The 20,382-nt window shown below is 39.5% G+C and overlaps 1 protein-coding gene across 9 annotated transcripts in view; it reads left to right on the forward strand.

The window, feature by feature from the left end:
* Pak3 (p21 (RAC1) activated kinase 3) overlaps positions 1 to 20,382 on the forward strand; it is a 257,142-nt gene that overhangs the window by 120,462 nt on the left and 116,298 nt on the right. For 5 of the 9 annotated variants that reach the window (XM_058571635.1, XM_058571645.1, XM_046420867.2 and 2 more), the window contains exons 1-2: positions 18,024 to 18,182; positions 19,343 to 19,452. The exons of 1 other annotated variant lie outside the window; for it this stretch is intronic. The gene's annotated coding sequence lies outside the window, so the exon portion shown is untranslated. Of the gene's footprint in view, positions 1 to 18,023; positions 18,183 to 19,159; positions 19,225 to 19,342; positions 19,453 to 20,382 lie in introns of those variants that run through there. 3 more of the 9 variants (XM_058571639.1, XM_058571640.1, XM_058571642.1) reach the window with 2 other exon arrangements.

Here is a 20,382-nt window from a genome sequence, read left to right on the forward strand (position 1 = left end):
CCTCCAGAGCTGCTGGAATTATAGGAGTGTGCCACTGTGCCTGGCAGAGTCTATTTGTTTGTTTGTTTCTTTATGATACTGGGGATTGAATCCAGGGCCTTGTGCATACGAGGGAAGCACTTTACCAACTGAGCTACATCCCCAGCCCCCAGAGTTTATTTTTTTAAAAGATAAATCAAATTCCTAGTCTTTTGAAGAAACTCCATAGTGCTTTCCAGAGTGGTTGAACTAATTTGCAGTCCCACCAACGAGGTATGATTGTACCTATTCCCCACATTTTCACCAGCATTTATTATTATTTGTATTCTTGATCATTACTGTTGTAACTAGAGTGAGATGAAATCTTAGTATAGTTTTGATTTGTATTTCATTGATCATTAGAGATCTTGAACATTTTTTATATATGTGTTGACCATTTATATTTCTTCTTTTGTGAAGTGTCTGTTTAGTTCATTTGTCCATTGATTGATTAGGTTATTTGGTTTTTTGTTTGCTTTTTGGTGTTGAGTTTTTGGAGTTCTTTATTCTGGATATCAGTAAAGTATATCCAATCAGTAAAGATATCCCATCAGTAAAGTAGCTGGCAATGATTTTTTCTCTTCCTGTAGGCTGTCTCTTCACATTCTTTATTTCCTTTGCAGTACAGATGCCTTTTAATTTGATGGCATCCCATGTATTGATTCTTGGCTTTATTTGTTAAGCTTTAGGAATCTTTTTAAGTAAGTTGGTACCTGTGTCCATATGTTGATATGTTGACCCTATGCTTTCTTCTAGCAGTTGTAGTGTTTCTGGTCTAATTCCTAGGTCTTTGGTCTACTTTGAGTTGACTTTTGAGCAGAATGAGAGATAATGATCTAGTATCATTCTTCTAAGTGTGGATATCCAGTTTCCCCAGAACCATTTGTTTAAAAATCTTATATTTTCTCCAATGAATGTTCTGGCACCTTTGTGACCCAGCTATACCACTATTTAGAATTTATCCAAATGAACTAAATAAATGAGTACCAATATTTATACACACACACACACACACTCGCACACACACACACACAATGGAGTTCTACTCAGCCATAAAGAAGAATAAAATTATGCTATTTGTTGGTAAGTGGATGGAACCAAAGGACATCATGCTAAGTGAAGTAAGTCATACTCAGAAAATCAAAGGTCAAGTATTTTATTTCATATGTGGAAGAGAGAGAGAGACAAAAAAAGGATTTTCATAAAGATGAAAGGGTAGAGGAAGGGGAACAAGAGAAAAGGAGGAGGAGAGGGCTGGCTAAATGTGTTTAAATGTCCATATTATCCAAATCAACCCACAGATTCAGTGCAATCCCAATCAAAATTCCAGTGTTATTTTTCCACAGAAATAGACAATTCAGTCCTAAAATTTGTATGGAATCAAAAATACCTCAAATAACCAAAACAATCTCAAGCAAACAGTTAGTAATCAAAACAGCATAGTGCTTCCTAAAAGCTGACACATAGACCAACAGAACTGAACAGAAAACCCAGAAATAACCTAAGTATTTTTGAGGTCAGTTGATTTTCAACAAAGATGCCAAAAACATAAATTGTGAAAATGACAGTTTCTTATGGTGTTGGGAATACTGGATATCTACATGTAGAAGAATAAATTTAGGCCCTCATCTCATACTGTATATAAAAATTGACTCAAAATGGTCTACAGGGATGAACATAGATGTAAAACTCTTAAAGCTACCATAAGAAAACATAGGGCAAATGGTCCATGACATTGGTCTGGGCTGTGTTTCTTTGCATATGACACAAAAGCATAGACAACATAAGCAACAGAGAAATGGAAATTAGAAATTTAGAAAATCAAACTAAAATCCTCCAGATAGGAAAGAAAGCAATCAATACACTGAAGAGATAGCCTATGGAATGGGAGAAAATGTTTGCAAAGTATACATCTGGTAAAGAGTTAACATCTAAAATATATAAAGAACTCAAGCAATGCAAAAGTAGGAAAACAAATAACCCTATTTAAAAATGAACACAGGACCTGAATTCACATTTCCCAAAGGAGAGCATACAAATAGGTAACAGATATATGAAAAAATGCTAGACATCACTAAAGGGAAATGCAGGTTAAAACCACAGTGAGACATCCAAATGGCTATTATCCAAAAGATGTGTTGGTGAAGATATGGAGAAATGGGCATCTATGTACATTTCCATTGTAGTGGGAATGTAAACTAATGCAACCACATTGAAAAACAGTATGGACTTTCCTCAAAAAATGTGAATGACTATGTGATTCAGCAATCTCGCTGCTACTGATTATGTATCTATAGGAAATGAAATCAGAATGTTACAAAGATATCTACACTCACCTTATGTGTATTATTATTTATAGGAGCCAAATTATGGAATCAACTCAATTGTCTATCAAAATTTGATTGGGTAAAGAAAATTATATATATATATATATATATATATATATGTGTGTGTGTGTGTGTGTGTGTGTGTGTGTGTGTATACACACTGGAATATTATTCAGCATTAAAAATAAGGAAATCCTGTCATTACAACAACATATATAAACTTGGAGAACATTATGCTAAGTGAAATAAGCCAGGCCCAGAAAAAATTATTATCTTATCTCACTCAGGTAGAATCTAAAAATGTTGAACTCATAGAAGTAGAGATAGCATTATGGCTACTAGGTCCTGGGTAGAATGGAGTCAGGGAGATGTAGGTCAAAGGGTATGAAGTTTTAATCAGAAAGGATGAATAAGTTCAAGAGATCTTGTACAACATGGTAACTATAATTAATAACAATTAATTCTATATTCTAGAAAATTTCTGAGAGTAGATTTTAAAAATTCTCACCACAAACATAACTGTGTTAATTACCTCTATCTAGCCATTCTGCAATGTCATACTATACATGATAAATATAGATAATCTTTGTCTTAAAAATAAATAAATTTTAAGAATATTTTAACATGAAAAGGAAATGAGAAATCATATTAGGAAAACAAAACAAAATAAAAAACAATAAAAACTCTTTAGAAAAAGGAACTTTCTTATGTGTGATGGTCCCCACTGAGTCCCTAGGATGTGGGCAAGTGCCTATGATTAAGTAACATTTGGTGAATGAATTTATTGGCAGTGGACATTTATGAAGATAGTGCAAATAGAACAACAACATGAAAAGACTCTTCTTGAGGACTCACAGAAATAACTAGAGGAGACCTTTAGGGGGACAGAGGGATATTGTGCAGACTGGGACTCAAATCGTGACAAGTGAGTTATGAAAATTCATGTAATCTCATTTGTAATCAAGATCATGTATAGCCTGGGGGATCTTGACACCTAGCATATTTTAAAGATTCAGAATGTCTTCTAAAAAGTTTTGAGTATTAGACAGCTAAGCTTAATATAGGCACCAAGTATCTCTTGGAAAGGTTTTAATTTTAAAGATCTTTGGGGTATGCCAAAGATGGAGGAGCAGAAGCTTATTCTAGCAGGTTCTTCTTGAGCTTGGTTGCTGCCTTTCACCTTGTGATACTACTTCAGAAGAGGGAGAGGCAATTTGGTTCGGAGGTGGAAAGGTTTTCTGTTTTTCTCCACTGTGCCAAGAAGAAGCCAGTTTTACTTGAGTTATTACTCCTAAGGTGAATTCATTTGCACCCATATGCTGGCTAAGCATGTGGAAATGTAAGTTATATATGTCAAATTTATAGAATTTTTCCTGACATATGGTGGATATTCCATTCAGTAATGTTTTTTAAATGGCTGATATTCCCTTCTGTATACCCCTCCTCCTTCCCTGATGCCTGATTATGAGCTTCTTAAAATCAGGGAGTATGGATGTAATCCTATCTTTGTTTCTTCTCTACCAGCATGCTTCCCAACAACTAGTAGATGTTTAAAAAAAAAGATTGCTCATTGAATGAATGAGTTATCTGATACTTAGGACGTGGATTACTATATTCAAATTTCTGCCACAGAAACACTTAAAGGAATTCTCTTTTCCTAAACTGCTTAAATCCTGTTTGTTTACTAATACTTTGCTTAACAAATTGTTCTTTGATAGGAAATGCAAAGGGTTACTGTATTCCATCTTAGATATGGAAGTATCTCTCAAGACTGAGTTGGCTGGATTCAAATGAATGAGGTTTTCCTGTTTATTTTTCTTGTCATAATGTTTCCCCCATAAATCAGAATACAACTCTGAAAGTATAACCACACTTTTTATGATTTGTTATAACATAGCTGCTGGCTTCCCTTGGCTCACATTTACTAAATAACCCCTTACCTTATTCTGGTTGATGGCTTCTTTGTTTTGTTTTGTTGTATCAGTGATACAAACCCAAGGGTGCTTAACCACTGAGCACTATCCCGAGGCCTTTTTATTTTTTAAAATTTTGAGACAGGTTCTCACTAAATTGCTTAGGCCCTGTCTAAGTTGTTGAGGCTGGCTTTGAACTCCTCCTGCCTCAGCCTCCAGTGTCATTGGAATTATAGGCATGCACCACTGCACCTGGCTAGTTGGTGGCTGTTTATATGAGGCCTTCATGACTTGCTCCTTACCTGAATTAGTTTATACATTTGTCTGAAAGCAAATTTTTTAAAAAGCTCAAATCATTTTTTACTTCATGTCCTTTCTTGTTACAATGCTAGTTGTTGGTTTGTTTCTCTGTCTATTCACATGAGCCTTTCTGTTCTTTAACCTCTTCTTTATGTGGCAAGTTTCCTCCTTTCCTTTGCCATTCTAAATGCACTCCAAACAATTGAGCTGATTAATTATATTCTTGTTTGTGCTCTTCCTTCTTCCTTTATTTTCATCTTAGCCAATTCTTGGCTTGATTGATAGACTGCAGCAAATGCGACATAGTCTCTCAAGTTTTTATTTTGGAAGATGCAACTCTACTTTTGACGGTAAGCAGGGAAGAGTCTCCACCCAGGCTGTACCTATAGTTGCTTTACGGTTTCCTACTGCTATGTATCAATTATTTTCTGTATACAGCATGTTTTTTGGTTGGTTCATAAATACTGCACAACTTTAGATGCTGGATAGAGGTCTAGGCACTAGAGAGAATATAGGAATTGTGGCCATGGCATCCATTACTTAACAATGGGGATATGTTCTACAATATGCATCTTTTTAAAAAAATATTTATTTTTTAGGTATAGGTGGACACAATGTCTTTAATTTTACTTTATGTGGTGCTGAGGATCAAACCCAGTGCCTCATGCATGCTAGGTGAGCGGTCCACCTCTGAGCCACAACCCCAGCCCTACAATATGCACCTTTAGACAATTTCATAATTGTGCAAACATCACAGAGTACTTACAAAAACTAAGATGGATATGACATCACTAGGTGATATATAATTATGGGACCACTGTTCTATATTGAGTTCCCTCATTGGCCAAATATTGGTATGAGGTTCATGACTGTATTTCATTTATGGACAGTTAACTCTTTTAGCCATGGCCAGGTTAAAGGCAACTTGAAAATTATTTTTATGTTTTTGATTAAAGATGTAATTATCCTGTTGAATCCCATGTTAAATTTTAATCTGCATTTCTTTGTTTTTTAATTGTAGGTGAACAAAATACCTTTATTTTATTTATTTATTTTTATGTGATGCTGCAGATCAAACTCCAGTGCCTCACACTTGCTAGGCAAGCACTTTACCACTGAGTCACCACCCCAGCCATTAATCTGCATTTCTTGAAGTGTAACCTCACAGTGTACTGGAGAACTGAGTGGCTGGTACATTCAATTATTTCTATGAAATATCCACAGGGGGTCATGTGATACACCATGCACAAGTTCTATCCAATATCCTCCCCCACACACATTTCCACTGCTTCTCTGAATTAGCTGTTTTGGGAAGTATGGAAGAGCAGGATCTGGGCCTGTTTGAGTTAGTTTGTATGGAAATTAGCTCAGAGCCACATCTCTGCATTACATATGAACTAACAAATTCGAGAGATTACTGATTCACTGGATTAAATGAAATTTCTCAGCGCTTTTAAGGAAAGAAGTAACTGATAAATAAAATAAAATAACTTATTTGCTACATAACCTGAGTGATTTCATTTATTGCTTTTTAAAGGTAATCTGTTGCCAGGCACAATAGTACTTGTCTGTAATTCCAGTAACTAAGGAGGCTGAGGCAGGAAGATTACAAGGTTGACACAGCTTCTGAAATTTAGCTAGGCCCTAAACAACTTAGTGACACCCTGTCTCAAAATAAAAATTACTGAGGATGTGGCTCAGTGGTCAAGCACTCCTGGGTTCAATCCCTGGTATCAAAAAATAAAATTAATTAAAAAAATAAAAGTATCTGTGCATTTTAGGAGAATCTTTCTCTAGTGGGCAATAATGCTTGAATCAAAGGAATAAAATGTGGATGTGAAAATGTAGAGGCACTACAGGCATTTGGGGATGAAAGAGGCCCAAAGACCTAGAGCTGCTGCTTCTTTCCTTCCTGGATCTGGGAAAGATGCAATCTGATTGACATATTTAGCTTATTGGGCTTGAAGAAGTCCCTGGAAGGAAGAATGGGGCACAGGAAAGGAAATAACACATTAAGATTAGTCTCAAAATTTATTTTAGAATAAGCCTATCATATTCACAGATCATTGTCTTACTCTGTGGAGAGAAGACTTTGATATGTGTGTGTGTGTGTGTGTGTGTGTGTGTGTGTGTGAGAGAGAGAGAGAGAGAGAGAGAGGAGTTTTCTAGAAAGTGGAATGTAGTAAAATACATTTATGTTTGAAATTGTTGTTTGTGAGATTCTGTATAGTTTGAATTTTACATCTAAGGAGGGAATTTGAAGGCTATGGGTTATTAATAGAACAGGACACTTTTTGTGCCCACCCCCCCCACCAGGCAAATCCGAATAGAGCTTAGGGGTGAGTAAGTGATAAATCCTCAGTCCCCCATCCCCAGTATAGTTCTTATAAATGTCTGATCATTTCAGCTGGAATATAAGGAGAATGGTGCTTTGTCTCTCTACCTCTCTCTTCAGAACTGAATTAGGGAGTGTTGTCTTTAAATTACAAAAGCTGGGTTAAGGGTGCTTTCTGGCCTTACAAGGGTGATGAAATTAAAAAGGGTCAAAGACAATCCCAAGATTAGTGAGAAAGTACACCCTTTCTACCCCCTGCCATCTACCAATCCCATTTACAAAGACGCCCCATGTCTTTCAAAAGAGACCTGCAAATTACCATGGAAATCTGCCCCAACAGGCTGTGCTGTAGTAGGAGTCAGAGCTTTTGTGAGCAGGGGTTTGTGGGGGATGGCACCATAGTGAACACACTTAAGCCTCACTAATTCCCTGAATGGGAGAAAGGCCAATCTTGATTTGTAAGAAGCTTGAATTTGAAAATATGTTTAAAGAAATGCCATGTTATTATTTCTAAAAACCTGCAGTCAAACTGCTGGCTGGTATCTGTGCACTGAGCTGCTGAGACTCTTAAGGCCTCGAACAAACAGATAAGGACTGTAATTAGCATATTGGTCATTTGAATGCAAAGTGCACTTAGTGGCGCTTAAAACCCATGTGTTAGCATACTCCCCTAGCAGGCTGTCACTTTTCTATGTTTATAGTATTAATTTGCCTAGCAACCTGCCCTCTTTTTGGCAGTAAACTTTAGCCTAGCATGTCAGAATTCGTTAAATTTCCCATATTAGCAGCCGAATTGAACAAGGAGAGTGGGGGGTGGTGAGGAATGGTGAACCACTTTTAAAAATCATCATGACCATATTTTAAACTTCTATCTAACTGACCTTTAAATTTTGCCAGTTAATTCATATTTACGATTTACTGAATAGAAAATATATTCTCTTGGATTGTTAAAAAAGGGGAGGCACAGATTCTTTTGAATGCCCCTCCTCCACAAGTGACCTTATCAAGTGAATAGCAGAGAACATTGGCTGTGAGTTGCTGCTGTATAGCAAAATCAGGATTAATTATGAGGCACAACAGGTGCTCAGTTATAAGGAACAACTGCACATTGAGATCTGCATCCATTAAACACGTCTGCGATGGTCAGCCAATGCTGCTGCATACACATATTTGTTTTTAAATTCACACTTGAGACCACTTCATGGAAGTGTGACTGAGTAGTGTTTGGGAACAGGAAAATGGAGAGATGAACACAGCTCCAATTTTACCCAAATATCAAATGTCTTCATCATTTTGCTGTGGACAAAGAAGGCTATAGTCATTACCAAGTCTAGCAAACCATCTGGTAGACTAGATAGTGATTGCAGCAAAAAGCTGGATGAGGCTTCAGAAAGCATCCAATCTAAATGCTGGCTCTTTCAGAAAAATCCCCAATTCTACTCTCTGGCTCTGTGAAATTCAGACACTGAGATAGGGAGATGTTACCCAAAAACCTGTTGGAGGATATTCCTTAAGTAATGAAATCCCTCTTTGCTACACATTAGAATATGAGAAGATTAGAACCTGAGGAGATTATTAAAACTTCTAATGTTCAGATTCAGGCCATCCAATTAAATCAGAATATTTAAAGGTAGAGGCCAGCCTCCAGTATTTTATAAAGGTCACCAGGTAATCCCTGTGTGCATCAGAGGTGAGAACACTACCCTAATACTTTCCTTCTTTACAGGCATTTAATTTCTATTTAATATTCCCAATTACACTAAGAAGGAAGCCTCCATCTCACAGATGAGGAAACTGAGAGGTTCACTGGGCCTAAATAAATTGCCCAAAGTCTCTAAAACTATAAAATGATGAATCTGGGATTTGTATGCAGAGTCAACTTTAAGTTTAATCATAGAATTTATATGCTGAATTTCTATGTAATGATGTCTCCCCGAATTTTGTCAGAATATCCAGCAGCATTCCAACAAATTTGACATAGGACAGGTCAAAGCAGTGAGAATTCATTAGACATCTTCTATGTAAGACACACAGTTTCAGTCACACCGTAGATTCAAGAAAATATGGTAAACTTCTGATGATTCAGGGGGCATTCTGATAACCCTAGTTAGGTTATCTCAGTATTTGTTATATTGAAGCTTAATTAGCCAAAGAGTATTAGACAAAATCAGATTTATTGAATGGCTTATCCATTGGCTACCCACAGCAACAATCGTCAATAGCAAAGCAGGTCTGGGCATCATTGGAAGGACACCAGTAGTGTCTCAAGGGATGAGGGGGCCCTTATGGCATTTTACAATGGCTGTGTGACCTTGGGAGAAACAGTGTTTTCTGTAAGCTTTTCAGGTGTCTTTATCTTTCTATCTTCCCAGCATGATTATTGGCAGGGGTGCTTATTTTCATTCCATACTGGCTTTTATTCTTTCAATCCTAGTCGGTTTTGACTCTTTCAGGTTTTGACCCTTTACTGAAAGGGGTAGGCCCTGGAAAAAAGTGGACATTCATATCAAATATTAATAGTTTTGCTATTTTCAACTAAGTTGGTAAAATATTTAATGGAAGATAAAAACAGTGAAGTCTAAAGAAGTTCTATAGTTGAACTAGTAGTATTATTATAATGTCAATTTCCAGGGTTTTAACAATGCACCATGTATCAAAATGTTGGGGGACATTTGGTGAAGGAAACTCTGGAAAGGGTACATGGGAACTCTGCCGTATTTTTACAACTACTCGTGAACCCTAAACCACTTCAGAGTTTTTAAAAGCCATAAAATATGTTTTATAGGAATGCAGGTTTCTGATGATTATCTAAATAAGATATTTCATAAGTAGTCTGACTTTATACAGTTCCATGAACAATCCAAAATTGGTTGTAACAACATTCTCTTAGATGTCCCTGGATCAACATTCTCTTAGATGTCCATGGATTTTAAAATGTTATTGTATTTTTATACCTTTGTCTGTTTATTTATGTGGTGCTGAGAATCGAACCCAGTGCCTCACATATGCTAGGCAAGTGCTCTACCACTGAGCCGCAACCCCAGTCCCATGTCCCTGATATTTTAAGAAATATTTTTTTAGTTTTAGATGGACAAAATAACCTTTATTTTATTCATTTATTTTTTTATGTGGTGCCAAGGATCCGGAAACAGTGCCTCACAGGTGTTAGGCAAGTGCTCTATCACTGAGACACAACCCCAGCCCTGTCCCTGAATTTTTAATATTGGGTTCAGTAGTGATGTCAGAGTACTGCTCAATATCCATGTCTTCCATGTACAGATCTCCATAGGGTTAGAAACATAGGGCTAATTTGTTCACCAAAATGCCATTTTGGAAATGTGCATTAAATATCAACACATAGGGAGAAGAGGAAGGAAGTCCGGGTAGGTAGGGGGAGGAGAAGGAGGAAAGGCATAAAGGTATGCAAGCCAAGGGATATGAAAGAAACAGAATAGATTGGTGGGGCTGACACTTGGGGAAGGAGGGAAGAGTGATGAGAAAGGAACCTGGAATGATGGGCTGAAGCTGGAATATGATAGTCAGGATGTGATTTCTCACTGAAATCAAAGACTTTGCACTTCCATTTTAATATTTACTACATCTGTCTTGTATTACTGTTACCTGAGTGTGTATCTTCTCTCTCTAACTAGATTCCAAGTCTCCTGAGGAAATGGTCCAAGTTTGGTTCATCTGTATTATCTCGCTGTATACCTTGCACTTAGTAGGTGCTCAATAAATTTGTCCTAGCAATGGTACCTTTTGAGAATATCCACACCCTCAAGATAATGGAGAGTGAGGTGTTTTCCCCCAGGAAGTAAAAGTAGTAGGCAAAAGAGCAGACAACACATTTCCCTCAAGTTTTCTTTGTGTTTTGCATTTTTGACTGGATTTGGCCATGCCCCACCATCTTTCACACATGCTCCTCATTGCACCTGGACCTTGCTCATGATGGCATCTTTTGAAGACAGATAATGCACCTTCCCATAATCAAATGCATTCCACTCATACCTCCCTCTGTTCGGTTTTACTAGAGGGTGGCAGAGATGCTTTATCCCTTCACCACCTGTTCCTCAGGTCTCTGATTTATAAAGAATACATGGGTTCAGGAGGGATCTGAAGGTGGCAAGTAAGGGACTCTTAAGGAGATTGTCTCCAGGATTTGGCTCACATTAATTTTCTGAGGGGATCGTCCCCATTTGCCTGTTGGTCACTTATTTTTTTTTCCTCTTCACCTCCTGAGACAAATGTTTCATGGCTTACCACTTCAGATGGTTGGGTGTGGGGATAGGGCACTACTGTTCCTAACAACCTCATTATGTGGTTATCAGGAGCAGACACTGCCCAGGTTGTCACGACAACCAGCAATGATTCAAAGCTTCCCTGAAAGGTCTGTATCTCTGGCAAATAATCAGCCTTTAGCTCTCAGCAGATGCTGAACTAAGCAGCCAACCACAGGTGAGCTGGGAAATCATGACATCACAGTCCAGCCGGTCCAAAAAAATAATAATAATAGGATTTGATTTTCTATTATCCTCCTTGGTTCTTTGTCCCCTAGATTTTGTCCTCCACTTTCTCCTTCTCTCTCTCTCTCTCTTTTTTTTAAGTGGGGGAGAGCAACAAAATCAACTTTCCAAATTCAATTCACTCTGCAGTTTGACTGAGGTTCTGGCAGTGCAGTGATTGTGAATGTGTGGGATAGGAATGTATAATGTGATCCCCTTGAGAGAAAAGTCAAACAGAACATCAGCTCAATTAAATAATGTGCTTTGATATGTAGGACCATGGTGGAAACAGGGCTAATTAAAACCAAGTCAGAGGAGAGGAACTTCCTAATTCTCACATTAATTCACCCAGAGCCTCCTGCATTTAATTGTCTTCGGCTTTTCCTTCACTAACTCCCTCTTGGAAGGGAGGAGGGCAAAGGTGGTGGGCTTCCTAGCTCATAGGTTTTGCAGGGCATGTCTCTAATGAGGGCTAATTATAGTGAAGGAAGGTTAGGACAGGCCCTCCAATCCCAAGTGCATACCATTTAGGGAACACATGTAAAAATGGGGGCTCATCAAGTCTAGTATGGAGGTGTACAGCTCTGAAATATGCCCAGGACACTCTTGTTTCATTATGCACTAGCGTTTATTCAACTGTTCAGAACAGGTTTGGCAAAGGGGGAAACTAATGGTCAGGAATTTGGAGTCCTGCTCAAGGTTTCTTCTCCAGAGGCTAAACTAGAATCTGAGTCTTCTGATTCCTAGCCAGAACTCAGTGGACCCAAGACAATGGCAATTTCCTAGCCATGAGCTTCTCTCTTTCCCAGCCTCTGGTTTTTCAAGGACATAGGATGATGACACTTCTTGGCATCTCTGAGTCTCTTTCCTCTTTGCACAATGCTATCTGCTATTAATGATAGCAGTATGAAGCAGAAATGAAGGGATTTGGTAAGGCCAGGCTGCAGTGATGGCAACAAGTTGTAGTGACTAGACCCTGAGTAAAAGAGAAGTGGGCACCGTGATCCTACCCAGTGCCTGTGCACCAGCCGCCATTGTCGTCGTCGTCGTCCTCCTCCTCCTCCTCCTCCTCCTCCTCCTCCTCCTCCTCCTCCTCCTCCTTCTCCTCCTCCTCCTCCTCCTCCTCCTCCTTCTTCTTCTTCTTCTTTCTTCTTCTTCTTCTTGTTTTTTCGTACTGGGAATTGAACCCAAGGATACTTAACCACTAAGCCACATCCCCAGCCCCTTTTTATATTTTATTTAGAGACAGAGTCTTGCCAAGTTGTATAGGGCCTTGCTATATGTTGCTGCGGCTGGCTTTGAATTTGCCATCTTCTTACCTTAACCTTCCGAGCTGCTGGGATTATAGCATGTGCCACTACACCTTATGCCAAGTTCTTTCCTATTAGGAAAAAGTTAGGGGGATTTTTTTTTTTAAATGTACATCTGACAGAGCAAAAGATGTGAAGACTGAGAGCCATATAGACTCAGAGTCCACTACTGGGAGCAGCTTCTGACTGGGGAACTTGATTTGGTGGTGGGAAGGGAGCCAGGAAATTCTGGTTGCTTTTGTCCATTGGCTTGTACATCATAGCCCTGCATCCAATGCCTGCCCTGGTTTGGCTTAGCTCAGCCTACCATGCCACATCCATGATTATTCTACCTGAACCATTGACCTAACATTTAGACTTCTTTCAGGATAACTGGGTGCTTTTTCTGTTTGTTTTTGTCTTAACCCAAAGAAAGCTATATTTTCCTTTTTTAATGCTGTATTTTACCAAAATGCAGTATATGCTTATTGTAAAAAAACCGTAAAAATAATACAGAAGTACAGATGCTCCTTCACTTTTGATGGAGTTACATTTCAGTGAACCCATCACAAGTTGAAAATGCTTTGAATACACCTAACCTACTGAACATCCTACCTTAGCTACATACTCCACTGTGGGGTACATGTTATTCCCCCTTGTGATCACATGGCTGACTCGGATTTGTGGCTTGCAGCCACTGCCCAGTATTTTGAGAGAGTATCATTCTACATATCACTAGCCTGGGAAAATATCCAAATTCCAAATTCCAAGTAAAACGTCTACTGGAAGCATATTGCTTTTGCACCATCCCAAAGTGGAAAAATTGTAAGTTTCAGCATTTGAAGTTGGATACCATCTCTATACCAAGAAAATTGAATACTCCCCATACCACACACGTACCCACATGCTTTTCTTTCCCATTTTTATTCCCACAGTTACCCTATTAGCAGTTTGTGTATAATTCCAGCTTAAACAAATATAAACACAAAGGGTTTGTTTTTCAACAAAAATAAAATCATAGTACACATGCTGTTCTGCAATTTTTTTCCACTGAAGAATGTGTTCAGGTATGTTTCTATTTTAGTATATAGGGAGCTACTTGATTCTTTTTAGGTGATGCATTATATTCTAAAATATTGCATACCATAATTTATCTGACAATTCCCTTATTAGGACAGGTGAGAACTTCTGGAGATTTCTACAGTATCAATAGTGTTGATAGTTTTACAAGTATAGTATACTTAGCCCCAGAGTCATGGAGTTGTATACTTTAAATATGTACAACTTTTTACATAGTAATCAGATCTCAATAAAGTGCTTTAAAACTCTCTGATAATTCCCTTATTGAGGGGGAATTTGTAGTGAATGTACTTGAGCACATGTTGGTATATTGTTATGAGGATATCTGTAGGCGGATTCCTTGTGTTGGAATTGTAAAAAACTAAATATTATTTACTTTCCTCCCAATGGGTTGTGCCATTTTTCACTTCACTCAACAGTGTATGAGAATGTTCCCTTCATCCAGGATTTGGCTAGAAGATTCATTTTAGCTTACTTGTCTTGCAACAAGCCCTATTCCAGAGCCTCTCACATATGTGAATCAAGTGGCTGATTGGGTTGGAAGGCCCCAACAGAAAAACATAAATTCAAAATTGAAAAATTGAAGTGTGGTCTCTACTGAATGCTTATCAGTTGTGCACCATCACAGACTTGAAAAATTACAAGTGGCAGCATTATAAGTCAGAGAGCATATAAAGAAAACACTTAATGCCTCCCTACCCCACACACATTCCCTTAAGTTGCCATGTTGGGTAATACAAAGATCACAAAAAATGAAAGTAGAAGACTTGGTTTCTGGGACCATGACTGTGAAGCATTGGACAGGTGACTTCAAACCCTTGAGCATCCATTGCCTCATCTACAAAATACAGATCATAATAATTGCCAAAGTAAACTGTTGCAGTTGTTGTGAGGATTAAACAAGAAGATACAATAGTGGTTTGTAATCTGAGAAGTAGGGTACACATGCCAAGAGGTTATTAAGGTAGTACTGTTGTATCCTTAAATCTTGTTTGGAGCTCCCAAACAAGAGAGCTGAGGATGGTGGGGCTGGGTGGACAAATTGCACAGATGAAATCTGCAAGCTATTCCAGCGTAGAATCTTTTTTTTTTTTTTGCCCAGTTTATTTATTTATTTTTTTATTGTTGGTTGTTCAAAACATTACATAGTTCTTGATATATCATCTTTCACACTTTGCTTCAAGTGGGTTATGAACTCCCATTTTTAGCCCATATACAGATTGCAGAATCACATCAATTACACATCCATTGATTTACATATTGCCATACTAGTGACTGTCGTGTTCTGCTACCTTTCCTATCCTCTACTATCCCCCCTCCCCTCCCCTCCCCTCTTCTCTCTCTACCCACTCTACTGACCTTCATTTCTCCCCCTTGTATTATTTTTCCCTTTCCCCTCATTTCCTCTTGTATGTTCTTTTGTATAACCCTGAGGGTCTCCTTCCATTTCCATGCAATTTCCCTTTTCTCTCCCTTTCCCTCCCACCTCTCATCTCTGTTTAATGTTAATCTTCTTCTCATGCTCTTCATCCCTACTCTGTTCTTAGTTACTCTCCTTATATCAAAGAAGACATTTGGCATTTGTTTTTTAGGGATTGGCTAGCTTCGCTTAGCATAATCTGCTCTAGTGCCATCCATTTCCCTGCAAATTCTATGATTTTGTCATTTTTTAATGCAGAGTAATACTCCATTGTGTATAAATGCCACATTCTTGGAAAACAAACCATTACTGACAGTAAAGACCATTTTCTGCTATCAAAAATAATATAGGCTGTCATTTTTATAATAGGAAGACCCAAGTCTTTTGTGCTGGGCTTGGGTCCTAACTCCTGTCCTCTTTGGATGGCATCACTATGCTTTAATTTGTCAAGCACCTAATAGGATTTTGGCCCCATGCTAGTTTCTGTAATCACCAGGGTGAGGAGAAATATACACATGAAACATTTAAATAACCATGTGCAGTGACTGCATAAATACCTCTGAGTTACAGCTGAGGTATATGGGAGGATTAAAGTGAAATCAAATACCTTTTAATTACAATTTAAATCAATAGCTTAGAAGACTCATGTTTAATCATTAGCCAGGAAAATCTCGTTATATCTTCCTGTTTCTTAAAAAAAGTGTTCTTGTTTAAAATAACTCAAATAAATGCATTTTATACATCATATATGTTAACATTAAGTAAATGACATCACTTTAAGTGAGTAATATTCTTTAGGTTACTTTTACCATTATGTAAAAAAAAAATCAATGTAATGTGATTACTTCTTTTTAACACCAAAGTTAATTAAAAAGATAACTGTGAAATCATCAGAAGCAGAATCATTCTGATTTAAACCTATTAATCAGGGATTTGAGAGGGAGAGTGTTGTGCATTTTTGGTTTAGAAGACAACAACACGACAAAAACTATATTTTTAAATGCCTGGATTTGAAAACCCCACCAATCTTGTATAGTCTGTTTTTAAAAGCAAGTATGTATTTTAACGAAGTCAGAAGTACCATGTTTAATTCTTACTAGGAGTACACTGTAGCACATTAGAAAAATGCACAGACTTTGGATTCAGATTTAGGTAGGTAGCCCAGATCTGCCACTTTCTACAATGTTCATGCAATATGTATGCATAAATATATATTTTAATTAAGGAGGACGAGATGCAAAGTGATCTGGATCATGTGGTTTATTTAGTTTTTGTTTTCCTCTTTACCATTTTGTCATCGATTGGGTCTTTGTTCTTTTATCAATTTACTGAATTATCACAATTCAAAATGAATTACTCCAAAAGAAATATTCCATTCTCCAGCTGCCTGAGAAATTATCACCAGTAAATCTGGAGATCTGTGGTGTGACTTTTTCTAAAAGGACCTAGGAGAATATATTAAGGTTATTTTTGGTTTTGAAACATATTTTGTGGGCATTATGGAGAAATGATTGGTGAATGTTATGCAATATTGAGAAAATTCAATGAAAGTGCACTGAAGCTGAGTGGGGTGGTGCACACCTGTAATCCTATCCACTACAGAGGCTGAAGCAGCCGGATTGGATTACAAGTTCAGGGACAGCTTCTGCATTTGAAGGAGACTCTATCTCAAAATGAAAAGCAAGTCTGCAGATGTATAAAAGAAGTAGAGTGCCTGTCAGTTAAATCACCAGTAAAACACACACACACACACACACACACACATATTCTCTCTCTCTCTCTCTCTCTCTCTCTCTCTCTCTCTCTCAAACTGAAAATGGTCATGACCCATTTTAACCAACTTGGAAAGTAGACAGGAAAAAACGCCTATAGTTCTACTACTTTAACCCAACCATTATAATTTTATGTTCTCTTCTGTTTTCTGTAGGCATGTTTTATATCTTATATCATTTTATTATAAATATACTTATTATATTGTATTAGGCTTTTTATGCCAGCTTACTGTCTCCTTGCAAGGATTTACCATAATTTATATAATTTAGCCAAATCCTCCTGGATTTTGGAGTAGTAAGGGATGATTTTTGAAATTAGGTTTTAGAAGGCTTTGGACATCTGCAAAATTTTGAACTTTTCAGGAGAGACTAGAGAAACCATTGGAGGTTTTGGGAAAAGGATGGACAGGGAGAACCACATTTTGATGAAATCATGCACATACTCAATTTGAAGTGGAATAATTATTCTTTCTTGTATAATATCGTGTGTTTTGAAATGCGTTTCATTTTCAGAAGGGTAGATTCCCTATGTAGATTACCATCTCTTTGAATCCCTCTCTGAGTTTTCTGTGTAACCCGTTTGCCTGACAGGTGGTGTCCCAAATCTAGTCCATTTTCCTCAATAATGTGTGCCCTTGTAGTTGGTCAGATTTCCTCCCCGGAAAGCCCAGTCTTCTTCAGTGGGGCAAGTAAGGAAGATAACATGAAATTCCCCCTCCTCTATCTAGGTACCTCTTTCTTGATGGCTCCACCTCTGTCTAGACAACCCGACGGTGTAGAAGTTTCTACCTCCTTTCTCTTTCCCTCTCCTTGTTCCCTCCCCTTCAGTCCCCCCACCCCTTCCCGGGCGCTTCCTGCCTGGAAACAAAAGATTGGTCCCCAGTAGCCCACTCAGGGCGATTTTAGTTTTATGCTCACCATCTGATTGGCCTAGGTACGGTGCAGAGCCCGGGTGACGTCATAGCAGAGAAGGGCTAGGGAGCGGTTGGCAAGCAAGAGCTCTATCGCGGGCGGGCAGCTGTGGCAGCGAACCGTTGGGGATCTCACACTGGGGGCTACAGCTTTTCCCCTCCGGGAGCGAGTGAGCTGGGGCGGGAGAAGAGCCGGGGGAGCGGGTGGGTCCGGGGCTGCGGCTGCGGCCGCAGGGCTGCGGCTCCCTAGCCCCGCCAGCCAGAGCGTTTGGAGGTAGAGGAAAGGTCTTGACAGGGTGACTGGACCCGTGGCAGGTAAATCCCGCGACCTACCGGCACCTTGTTAGCTCGGAGGAGGGGGTGGCGGCTGGGATCAGCTCTGAGACTGCTGAGCAGATGTTCTGCTTTAGGAGTACCCCCTCCCGCTCCCACATCCCTCCAGTCTCCTACGTGGCTACCCCTGTAGCCCAGCGAGCAGTTTGCTTGATCCTGGTTCGCATACGCGGACAAGTGGGTGTGTCAGGGCCGTTCCCGAAGGGCCCGGGCTTTTTTGCTTGGCCAAGCCCTGGACTCACTCACTAGGGCCTGGGCCGCTTGAGGCAAAATCCGCCCGAGAGCTACGTCAGCCTGTAAGTCTTAAACCACCTTCCCGAACCCTCCTTCCCCCCCCATCACCACCACAGTAGCTGTGACAGCAGCCCCTTAGAGAAGGGGAGGGGGTGTGGTCGCTGTCTCACCAAGTCAGCAGTGGAAGAGCTCAACCTGAGCAAACAGAAAAAGTGACGATTTTCTTAAATGGGTGCATTACCCACTTCTATAAATTTCTCTTTATCCCCCTCCCCTTTTTTTGGTGGGGGGATGGTAATGACAGAAGGACTCTTTTCTTCTCCTGTGGAAATGATGCAATAAGGCCCCTGAAAGCCCTGGAATCCTGTAGCTGGCCCTTGTGTTTGGGGAGTGGGGTCATTGGGTCTAGTGCCTTCCCCCTACCCTGTCCCCGTCACCTCGCAGGGAGAATTTCCCTCATTTGTGAACTGGCTCTGGCAAGATTATTGCCACAGTTCTGGGCAACTGGAACATTTTAGATTCTGTAGATTTTTAGATTCTTTTGTAGATTTTCTTTTCTTAGGTGGTGGTTGAGGAGTGGGGTGAGGGTTGGGGGCGGCAGGTGGTTCTGGCAAGGAAAGACCACAGGGCCCATTTGGGGTTTTTTGGTGTGTGTGTGTGTGTGTGTGTGTGTGTGTATTTGTGTGTGTGTGGCTCCCCCCTCCCCTTTTGGTCCCACCTTCCAGAATCCAGTTCCAGATTCTGGACTTGAGGGTCTGCTCTTTGGTCTCTAGAAGCAAAGGATAGAAGGGTGAGTGGCTTGGCTTTGGGAAGCATGATGGGGGCGGTTGCAATGCTATTTTTAAAAAATGGCTTTCAGCAGGGAAGCCTTTAGCCATGTTAGTCTTGCTCCCCCCATGGTTTTGCAGACTCAAATCCAGGCCAACTGTATGGCTGTCTGAGGTCTTGGAACAGAAGGAGGTCCATTCCTGTTCGTGACAACACTGTGGCCCTGTTCTGGGATGAGCAAGGTATAAAGGTCAGTGCGGTTTTCACTGGGCCATTTACAAAATTATAATTGGGCAACATCTGCGATTTGGACTTGAGGTTCCCAATCAAGGGCTCCATTGGGTTAAGAGGATTAATATGGTAATGAATATTTAATAGACTGGGCTTGGATTTCTGAATACAAATGTCATACTCCTCCATGCCTATGCAAGACAAAAATGAGAAGATACTAGGTGGTATGCTGTGTTAAGGCTGACAGTCCAGAGAGACCTTGGGGTGTCAAGGGGCAGATCCTTCAAGCCTCCAGACTGGCAAGTGAGCCTTATAGGAAAGACCGAGGTTTAATTAATTAAAATTAATTAATTAATTAATTAAACCGAGGTTTAAATGTAAGAAGGTACAGGCAAAGGGCCATAACACCCTGTGGACATTCTGACTAGCTGGCCATTCCCACAGGTTGGAGATTTTTCTGGTCAGAGTCAGAAAAAGTATAAAGAGCAAACAAGTTTGTTGGGATCTTGGAGGAGAGTAGGTAGCAGACATGACAGGTGAGGGAAATGAGGAATAACTGAAGGGAAGGAAAGGTGCTGCCATCAGAGTCTGCTTTTATGAGGTCAAAGGGGGTGACCAAGATTAAAAAAAAATCAGATCTAGAAATCAGACAGAGTAGGTAGAATCAGACTGAGATCAGATGGGGTGCAGATTAAAGCCATACAGAGGTGTAAGGAGAAAAAACATGGTCTTTCCAGCCCAAAGGCCCTGATTATCCTGGTGATACAGGAAAGTTTTAGTAGTTGAAGCAGTTATGGCTCAGCCAAAATTATAGGGACAATTTTTAGCTACTCAGGGTATCAGTAGCATGCCCACCTGCATAACCTACCTTCAGGAGCCAGTAACTTTGGTTAAGGGAACAAGAAGAAGCTTGGTGAGCAGCATCCTCAACAACAGCCACTTTCCTCAT

This window comes from Marmota monax, unplaced genomic scaffold (assembly GCF_021218885.2).
Source record: "Marmota monax isolate L192 unplaced genomic scaffold, Marmota_monax_Labrador192_F-V1.1 WCK01_AAM20220418_F8-fsc00050, whole genome shotgun sequence".
In the NCBI taxonomy this organism is placed as follows: Eukaryota; Metazoa; Chordata; class Mammalia; order Rodentia; family Sciuridae; genus Marmota; species Marmota monax.